The 11,204-nt window shown below is 37.1% G+C and overlaps 1 pseudogene; it reads left to right on the top strand.

Annotated features, from left to right (window-relative positions):
* The first annotated feature begins 217 nt into the window (after nt 1–217).
* The window catches only part of LOC107720652 (uncharacterized), a 28,069-nt pseudogene continuing 17,082 nt past the window's right edge, over nt 218–11,204 (top strand).

The following is an 11,204-nucleotide window of genomic DNA, read 5'->3' on the forward strand; positions in this document are numbered from 1 at the left end:
TCTTATATTTTTATGCATGATACGAGGTAAGAGGGGCTTGGATTTTTATTTCTACCCACAAAGAAAATGTTTATTAGCTTTTTTTCTACTCTAAACATAAGAGCAGCTCTCCATTAGGTATCCTCTGCTGTTCACTTGGGGGGGGACTACACTTCACAGCTTAAGCGAAACCATGCAACTGTTGGTTCAGACAGACAAGACTAGAGAAGTGGTGGTGTAGCTCATTTCCTGTGCTTCTGCTGCTGCTTATGTTTGACTCTCTCTGTTAAGACTGTTGTTCTCACAGATATGGATTTTTTTATGACAGAGTCAACTTATAAACTTCTTATATTTTTATGCATGATACGAGGTAAGAGGGGCTTGGATTTTTATTTCTACCCACAAAGAAAATGTTTATTAGCTTTTTTACTGATCTGTGCTGTGGTTAGACAGACAATCTATGACATGACACTCATCTTTATGTAGTATCTATTTTTTTCTAAAAAAAAAAAAAAAAGCATTCAAGTTTATAATCTATGTTAAAATAGAAAAGACAAAAGGGACAGTGTGATGCAACTGTTCTGATTTCATAATAAAGACAAAATCATCATTAAAATAATTAATTATTGAAAAAAGAACTTATCAAGTATTTATCAAGCATAATCTTTTAACAAAACTGTTAATATTTTAACAAAACTGTTTCACTGCTTATTAATATTAAGAAATCTTGTGGCCCAATCAAGCAGAAACATCCTGAAATGACCCTCATGACTGTCAAGGTCAATATATCTCTTAAAATATCAGACAATGTGATCTTTTCCTCACAAGGCAAGGTTAGCTCAGGCTGTAAGATGTCATGTGGTGCGACACCCCTAAATGTAATGATATTTATGGGTCAGTGATTAATGGCATTTGTAGAAATAAATAAATACTTTTTATCTTGAAAAATATTTTGTAAACTATTTTAACGTTTTAACGGACCTATTCACATAAGGTCTCTATGAACCAAAGGACATATAATTATACTACAAATTACACTTGGTAAATGAATATCAATGAAGTAATCTATCACTTTTGAAATTGGTTTATCAGGAACATACGGAGTTCTTATAAATTATAATGCGATCGCAACTGCTGTGGAGGGACAGAACGCCAGCCTGCAGTGCATTGTGGGAGAGGAGCATGACATCACAATTATCCAGGTGGAATGGATTAAACAGCAAAAAGGAAATGAGAAGAACGATCAGAAGATTGTTGTGTTCCATCCTGGGTTCCCAACACATTATTTTAAATCTGGTCCTCTTCTGGAGACAGTGACCAGTTCAAAAACTGGGAAGCTCCAGGGCTCAATCCTGACTCTGCATAAAGTTACAGTGAATGACAGTGGAAACTATATTTGTGAAATTACTTCCTATCCTATTGGCTCGATTAAAAGAATCACAACGCTGCAATTCACAGGTAAACTGTTTACTGTAAACTGATTTCACATTTAAAATCAAATAAGCATCATCTGTCTGCTAATTTCAGAGCCTCCAGCATCAGTGAAGATGCCATATCCATATGGATTCATAAAAGAGGGGGATGATATGAAAATAACTTGTTCCGCGATCCCTCCACCACTCCGTTATAATCTGAGACGTTCAAAGGTGAGTCAGATGGAAAAATACACATTTCTATATGCCACAGTTTATAACTGTTGTGTTGATCTCATTCGTCTCATCAGAACAAGATATTTTGGCTGGAAAGCTCAAACGGAGAGTTTATTTTACAACATGTCACCAGAAACGACAGCGATGTGTAGCCTACATCTGTTTACCTGAATGGGACTCGTTAGTCCCAAATCTGCAAGGTCTCAATGCCACCGTCGAACTGACTGTGAATTGTGAGTGTTTGTACTGAGAATATAAATCAATTGCACCTAAAAACCCTTGTCTGTCGAATAAAAGCTCTTACAAATAAACAAATCCATATAAAATAATTCCTGTTTTTCCAAACAGTTCTTGATGGCATTGAGTGTAACACAAGCAGCCCTTTAAACGTCAGCGCTGGTGAGGATGTGGCGATTTCTTGTGTCGCAAAAGCTTCACAGTACTTGAAGTATAAGTGGATGAGGGTAAGATCGTGAAATATTAAGAGATTGAAATGAAATATTAAAGCAGTATTGTTTTAATAAAACATTTGTAGTGTATTAACTGTCTAAAATTACAAATCCATGTGATGATTTTTTAGGGTGACACAACACTGTCTCTCTCAGACACTTTGTCTCTGACCTCCGTAACATCTGACCAGTCAGGAACATACAAACTGACAGCTGTCTTTCTGGACAATCATCTCCAGACAGACATGGAGATTTCTATCCAGGTTCTCTCAAAGCAAAGTGAAGGTAAGAAAAAGCTTTTTGTAATTGTGATCACATGGCAATTTAAGTTCCTTTGTAAAAAATAAATAAATAACAGCTTCTTAACTGTGAATAATAAACGATAAAGTCCCATTTTGCCCAAAGCAATGCATACGCAGCACAAATAATGGAAAAACTTAAAAATACCACTGAAGCCTTTGGAAATTATTTATACATTTTGGAACAGAGGTTAATTGATCAATTTCCCTCTTTCGAAGGCTTCCGGGACTTATTGTTTTAGGAAAGGCTGTTGGGGTGTTTCTGTGAGTGCAGGTCAGGTTTTGCCTGGATTGTGGGAACTAATGTCCCCACAAGGATAGTAAAACCTGAAATCATGCACATTGTAACAGGCCAACGGTCCCCGTGAGGAAAATGGCTTAATAAACAAGCTAAATTATCTTAATGAAAATGTAAAAATACAGAAGGTTTGTGTAATGATTAGATTTATCATTAGCTCACAAATGTGTGCTCCGTAAGAAAAAACAATCTGTAGAAAAACATTAATGTACTGGTAAATGTTCTGGCAGAACATTATCTGTTAAAGAGACAGTCCACCCAAAAAAATAAATTCTGTCATCATTCACTCATCATCATGTCACTCCTATATGACTTTCTTACTTCTGTGGAACATGAAAGATGATATTGTAAAAAAAAAAGTTGGTAACCAAACAGTTTCTTTTCCCAATGACCTCCTTTGTATGTACAATGGAAGTCAATAGGAACCGAAACTATAGGGTGGATTGACATGAGGGTGAGTAAATGATGATAGAGTTTAGATTTTTTTGGTAGACTAACCCTTCAAGTTTACGGACATTTCCTTTAACCCTAACAATTAAAAAATGTCAAATATGAGTAAAACACCTGTGAAAAATCAATACGGAAAGTTGGGCCCTATTTTATAAAATGTTCTTAGAGTATGTGTGCATCATATACTGTACTTTTGACACCCATTTGGATAAGCTCACAGGTTGGTGAGCACTTTCTGTGCTTTTGCAGACAGTGAATAGTAGGCTATCATTGTGCAAACTCACACCACAAACTTCCCAATACTGTTTCACTTCCATACAGCTTTTAAGGTCTAGTTTTATTGTAGTCTAATACAATAATATAATATAATATAATATATAATATAATAATCCTTTTTCCAAATCACTTGACCTTTGTAAGTTTGTATTATTATTGTAATATGTATTGTAGTATGTAAATGTAATATTTCTTAATATATATTCTTTATACGTTTCATTTTTCCTTCCATAATGATTTCTACTGAAGGAATGACAACTCCTTTTCCAGTAAGGACCACCAAACATCTGAGCAGCTTTACCTCCAATGGGACCAGCTCATGGAGCACTGATACCACTGTATCTACATCCGAATCTGGTCACTTCCTAGCCAGCACAGTGAAACCAAATGCCACTCTGACAACCTTACAACCCAAACACACCAGCCATCCCACTCCTCTCACTGGCAGCTCTTCTGCTCCACCTGTTGGCAATGCATCTACATTACATGCAAACACTGTAAAATCTATAGACACCTCTACAGACAGTTTGAGCACAACTCCAGGTCCAGCTACAAGAAGAGGAGAAAGTCACCACTGTTATAACACAGAAAAACATCACCGCTGTTACAGCACCAAAAGGTAAAACACACACAAATTACTCTTCTGAAAGACAACACTAAATCAAAACTTGTCATATGCACACACACTTATTCGAAACACTGCTTTATAATGGTTTTAACAGATCCTGGGTCCGTTTTATAATGTCAAATCAACTCAAATTAAAAAATGTATATCATTTTTTTTCTTCATTTATTTTTTTACTCATGCAGAAATAAAGTGCAGTGAGTGTGTCACATAGCCTACTAATGTTTTATATAGCCTTAATTCAATTGAAATCAACTTATCTGTCATATATAAAGCTGTAACTGGAATATTCCCTTTGAATATTGTTTTAATCCATTTCATAGTTAGAAATTATAATTGGTTATGTTTTATGTTGATTTAAAAAATAAATTTAGTACACAATAAAATAATCTGACATGTTTAGCTGTAGCTTGGGAGCCTCACCAGCAGACACAGGTAACATCACATGGTTTGATTTTAAGTGTGTGATCTATGATTGATATCAGTGTTTTATTCTGAAACAGACATGCACATGACAGTATAAACAGGATATGAATTTGGGCCAAGATCTGAGCTAATTATAAAACCAGGCCTTTTATTATTGGTTCACTTTTCCATGCATATCTCTTGTTTTTCTTTCAGCCTCAAAAAGCTCAGCATATATCGCTGTCCCGATTTTGTTGCTGTTGCTCGTGTTGATTGTGCTTCTATACAGAAGACACCAGAACCAAAAAAAAGTGAGACACACCAAAATCAGCAGCACTTCCTCTGTCCTTTTACATATTTTTGCTTTTTGCTTTAAATGAATGGTTATTGTCATGGTGTAAAGAACAGGGCCTCACCCAGAAATTAAAATTGTTTCATCAATTATATTTCATCAATAGTTTGATGCTTCAAAACGTTTATAAAGATGTTGTAAATGTTGTCAATATGCAACAAATAGTTTATTTTTAAAAGTCTTCCAAAGAGAGTAATTTTATATGATGAACAGATTTAATTTTAAAGCCTTTATTCACATATAAACACTGATCAACGCACATGAAATATGTTACAAAATTTGATTTGAAGATAAACAAAAGTCTTGTGGGTTTAGAATTTTGTGTGAATTAAATCTTTAATGTTTTATTTTGTTATATTTTTGGTTAACATGAGATCCTCGCTTCTATGTGTCTATGTGATTTAAGTGTTTTTAAAAGGTTTTTTATTTATTTTTTTATTTTTTTACTTCCGCTGTATTTCTGAATAGGCTGTACATAAAATGTTATTTTTATAAATAATTTGGATTTGTCCTTTTTTGGTAAGTTTTAAAAATATATTACATTAATATTACAATATTAATATTACATTATATATTATTATATTACATTACATTATTTTTTAATTAAAAAAACTAACACTAGCTTTCTATTTTTTCAATTCTATCTACTTGTTTTTCTTTGTGTGTGTGTGTGTGTATATACCTTGCTACGTGTACTGCGTTAGGCTAACCGAGACTTGTTATTTGCACTTACGTATTGTTGCTCTTTTGTTAGTTTTGATTGCTTCTATTGTCCTCATTTGTAAGTCGCTTTGGATAAAAGCGTCTGCTAAATGACTAAATGTAAATGTAAATGTTTAATTTATCAGAATATATTGTAATAAATATTTCTTTTGTTAGTTTTGATTGCTTCTATTGTCCTCAGTTGTTGCCTGGAACTACTAGCCGTGTATTTCCCTGAAAATAATTGCACACATTAGAACGTTCCTCAAGCAATCAGATTTAATCATTCAACAGCCCCGTAGTATAAGTTATATTATGTCCATGGTTTTGCTACAAAATTACATTTTATAGCACATTTTAAAGGACATACAGGTGCCTCCCGCTCTCTCTCCAATACAAATGCACACACATACAGTACAGACACAAACTCGAATACGCAGAAACATACACGTGCACAGAAACATTTTGTCAGCACTGCGCTGACAATTTTTTCAGAAAATGGTTTAGATTAGAAACTTAAAAGCTACATAATATTTCGCTCTAGCGAGATAACAGCGCTGTTCTTGAAGCAGATGAATTTACAGTTTCGTTATTAGTAGAGACTGCATCACCTCCTCGGGTGTGTATTATTTTCTAATAATTAAACAGCCCATCGTCAATTATTCCTTACTTCTTTCAAGATTGAGGTCTCTGTAGAGCAAACATGGGCGTTTCTAACTTTGTGGGTGTTTTACAACTGCTGGGTGTTTCTAAATCATGCAATGAAAATGATCCCCCTTCCCCGTCACTATGATGTCAGCCAATTAGGTAACATGGTCGAAAACACCCCTCTGTTTTGGCCTCGCCCACTGATTTGGTACAGTAACTCCCATTACTTTCCAGCAAAGACCTATGCTTGGTTCTTTCTGCAATGCATATGTTGATGTCACATGTATGTTCCTGTTGAGTTCCTGTTTTCCTTATTTGGTCCTTCCAGTTCCTTTTCTCATTATTAGTATCACCTGTTCCTTGTTATTAGTTATCCCCATCACCTGTCTGCCCCTCGTTATCTACCCTATTTAGTTCTAGCCCGTTCAGTTCCCGGCGGGCTGGAGAAAGCCGCGGCCGGCAGGCTTCCGAAGTCTAGTCCTGAAGTGTCGGCTCCAGCCCCAGAGCTCGCTCCAGTGTTGGCTCCAGCCCCAGAGCTCGCTCCAGTGTCGGCTCCAGCCACAGAGCTCGCTCCAGTTCTTCCTGACAAAATCCCAAACCAATGTCTGACCATCTGGGTTGCTGGCAATTCCAGACAAGGGAGAACTGAACGGGCTAGAACTAAATAGGGTAGATAACGAGGGGCAGACAGGTGATGGGGATAACTAATAACAAGGAACAGGTGATACTAATAATGAGAAAAGGAACTGGAAGGACCAAATAAGGAAAACAGGAACTCAACAGGAACATACATGTGACAGAAGGCTGCTCTCGAGAAGCAGGCACAGCAAGGCGCTTTCGAGGATCTGTCACAGTACAGAAGGAGACCAAGGACGGAGAGGTAAGGTAAACTGGGATCTTTATTATCGAATTCACTTGCATGGGTTCGGGTGCTGGAGCCGGTGAGGCGGGTGTGCTCGGTGAGGTGAGTGGCTGGACTGGAGTACAGGCCAGGAGATGTTGGGAGATCTTGATAGCCTTTTGGATGAAATTCTCCAATCCCACGGTGTCGTCAAATATCACCATTTGGAGGTGAATGTCGGCGTTCAGCCCTTGCCGGAACACGGTCAGTAAGGCCACCTCATTCCATCCACTCGTCACCGCCAGAGTGCGGAATTTGATGGCATACTCGCTCACGGAGGCCTTGCCCTGACGGATGCGGAAGAGCTGGTCATGAACGGAGATAAACACCTCCTTGAAGTGTGCTGTGAAAGTCGATAGAGTGCAAATGGCCTGACTGTTACTCTCCCACATGGACTGGGCCCAGTGAAGAGCGCGGCCGGCGAGATGAGAGATCATGAAGGCAACCTTGGCACGTTCATTAGGAAAGGCTTGTGAATGCATCTCGAAGTATAGTGAACATTGTAACAAGAAGCCACCACAATCCGCCGCCTCACCGGAGAACAGGAACTCAACAGGTACATACATGTGACAGAGCGCCCCCCCCCCTCTCCGATGGTACTGTTACGGCGCGGGACGCGCCATCCGGTAGGGGGGCGATCTGTCACATGTATGTTCCTGTTGAGTTCCTGTTTTCCTTATTTGGTCCTTCCAGTTCCTTTTCTCATTATTAGTATCACCTGTTCCTTGTTATTAGTTATCCCCATCACCTGTCTGCCCCTCGTTATCTACCCTATTTAGTTCTAGCCCGTTCAGTTCTCCCTTGTCTGGAATTGCCAGCAACCCAGATGGTCAGACATTGGTTTGGGATTTTGTCAGGAAGAACTGGGGGCCATGGCAGATCAGGGAGCTCAGGGGGCCATGGTGGATCAGGGGACTCAGGAGGCCATGGCGGATCAGGAGACTCAGGAGGCCAATGCGGATCCTCCGTGGCTCGGCCACGGGTATATGGCTCCCTCCCCCCAAAATTTTCTTGGGGAAAACTAGGAATCCTGGGGGGTGCTCTGGAGGCATCAGGCCCAATCACCTCACACACCCGTTCACAATCACCGGAGTACTAATCAGCCGCACCTGTCACCACCTCATCAACACTAGCTCAAATACTCAGGCACTGCAGTCACACTTCGTCTGGTCTTGAGTTCACTACGCTACTCCTTACCTGACTCACTAACCCGAACTCCATCCTGATACCTACCTGTCTCTGTGCCATCCTCTTCAGCCCGATCCTAGAAGGAACCCGTCATCACGTGAGCTAGATCCCTTCCATTCCATAGACTGTTGCTCTAACCCGTTTGCTCTCCATCTCTCTCTCTCTCAGCCCCTGTTAATAAAGATCCCAGTTTACCTTACCTCTCCGTCCTTGGTCTCCTTCTGTACTGTGAGTACTGTGACGTGCAAGTGCACTCTCTGGCTTTCAGTATGAATGAAACAGAAATTACATTTGTAATTTCAGTAATTTCAGTTCCATACTATTCTGGGTAAAAATAATAGGCTACTTTTCTCTGCAGAAATTTAAAGTAAACATATAATAATCCATAGGCCTATAATAATCCAACATGTAATAATCCAACATATAAACATATAGTAATCCATATAGTACCTAATCCATTTTCTCCAGTGTATAGAGGTGTACATTTTTTTCCCAAGTGGATGAATAAAAGGCTCATATTTCATCTTTAAGGCAGCATGGACCCCTTTGATTTTGCATTTTGCATCTTTTGGAAAGTCATAGACATTATTGGTGCAAATGAGAATACAAAAATTATTTTAGTTGTAGTTTTGGTGTAGTGGAGTTTATGACCCCAGAAATGTGAAAAGGGTCAATCTTTAATCAAAATCTCTCATGATGTGTTCACCAACGTGAAGGCAGGACAATAATCTTCCCTTCAGCAGCATGTGAGTCACATTGTAGAAACAAAAACAATCCCATCAACTTCCAATAGACAAAATTTAGTCCCGTCCTACTTGTTTTTGTTTTTGTTTTGTTTTTAGAACTCGTATCACTTGGATGCCATAATAATAAACACATGTTTGTACACTTTCAAATGTTGCTATGTGAAAGAGAACTAAACCAAGAAGAAAATTCAATGACCTAGAAGTCTTAAAATACCCAAAAACGCAATTATTGCAACTTCCGTTTCATGCCGATTTTTAAAATTTGGTGTGGAGTTTTATGCTGTTTCACACCTGGCTCATGTGGAGCATTTGTTTCGTAAATCGGAACCATGTCACATTTTCTTAGTTTGGTTTGTTGTTTGTTGTCTCAATGTTCTCATTTCCTTAATTCCCACTTTAACTGATAAAATACAAAATTAGCTAACTTAGTAACTTATTTAGCTAACTTGTCAATCCATCTTGCAATGAGAAACATAAACAGATGCACTCTGACCAATGAGAGGACAGTTTTACTTGCATGTGACTTGAATAAACACATGTTTGTATACTTTCAAATGTTGCCATGTGAAAGAGAACTAAACCAAGAAGAAAATTCAATGACCTAGAAGTCTTAAAATACCCAAAAAATGCAATTTCAACACTAAAATCAGAGATGCGAGATGTTTATGTGCCCTTTTTATCTAACATCTAGTATTCTGTGACTAAATTTTACAGTTGGTTGCAATTTTTAATTTTTATTTACAAAAAAAAAAAGCATAGACGCATTCTGACAGAAAAATCAAGGAAGACATGCTGAAAGTCAACACTTACAAAATAAGGTCATAATTACTCTTTATAAACACAATAAACTGCTTTATCAAAGCAGTTCATTGCGCCTATAAAGAGTATCAGGACCAACTTCATCACTCCATCCAATCTACTCTAAACATAAGAGCAGCTCTCCATTAATTATCCTATACATGTTCACTTAAACAGTCCTGCAGTTACTACCGTTAGTGAAATAAAACTACAGTATACTGCACAGGATTTTTTGATGACAGAGCCAATTTATAAACTTCTTATCTCTTTATGCATGATACGAGGTAAGATGGGCTTGAATTTTTATTTCTACCCACAAAGTCTACAACAAATGTTTACCAGCTGTTAAACTGATTTGTGCTCTGGTTAGGTGGTCTATGATATGACACTCATCTTTTTATCCTATAAATGTGCTAAAAAAATTAAAAAATAAATATAAAATTCAGACATATAGAGACTTGATTGCACTTCTACTGTATGATGAACATGCTTTTAATTTCTATGTTAAAATTAAAGTCAAAAATTACAAAATGATACTGTCCTGATTTCATAAAGACAAAACCAAAAATCCTTGATCAATTATTTATCAAGCACAGTCTTTCATTATTATTAACGTTTTAATATACATAAAATGTATCAAACAAGACTGATTAACTGCTGATATACTGCTTATATTGTATTACTGCTTAAATATTTTAAAAACTTCACCAGGGAACTCCAAGTTGTTTATGGTCCAACCAACAAGCAGAAATATCCTGAAGAGAGAAAAAAAAATTTACTTGATGCAAAAATAAATAAATAAATGAAAGAATTTTTTTTCTAAACTTGTTTTCTACATTTTAAATAATGACTAAAATATGCACACTCACATGAGTTCAAGGTGTAAGGAAAATATATTACTTTTTATTTGATGGTTAAAAATAAAAAAATGCAATGTGATGCTGAAAAAATAAATAAACAAATCAGTCAATCAATCAATAAACTAACAAATAAATACTTTTTACCTTGAGAAATATTTTACATATACAATCTCAAGTGTTCAAGGTGTCAGAAAAATATATTACTTTTTACTTGATGGTTACACCACATCACATTTCTATAGCTATTAAATTCAAACTTTCCTTGGCCTGTCTTGTGTCTTGACCTAGGTCTCTCTATACATAAAAGGACATCAAATTATATTGTGAGAGGGGAGCATGACATCACAATTATCCAGGTGGAATGGATTAAACAGCAAAAAGGAAATGAGAAGAACGATCAGAAGATTGTTGTGTTCCATCCTGGGTTCCCAACACATTATTTTAAATCTGGTCCTCTTCTGGAGACAGTGACCAGTTCAAAAACTGGGAAGCTCCAGGGCTCAATGCTGACCCTATATAAAGTTACAGTGAATGACAGTGGAAACTATATTTGTGAAATTACTTCCTATCCTATTAGCT

Source organism: Sinocyclocheilus rhinocerous, unplaced genomic scaffold, assembly GCF_001515625.1.
Source record: "Sinocyclocheilus rhinocerous isolate Xijiao unplaced genomic scaffold, SAMN03320098_v1.1 scaffold603, whole genome shotgun sequence".
NCBI lineage: Eukaryota > Metazoa > Chordata > Actinopteri > Cypriniformes > Cyprinidae > Sinocyclocheilus > Sinocyclocheilus rhinocerous.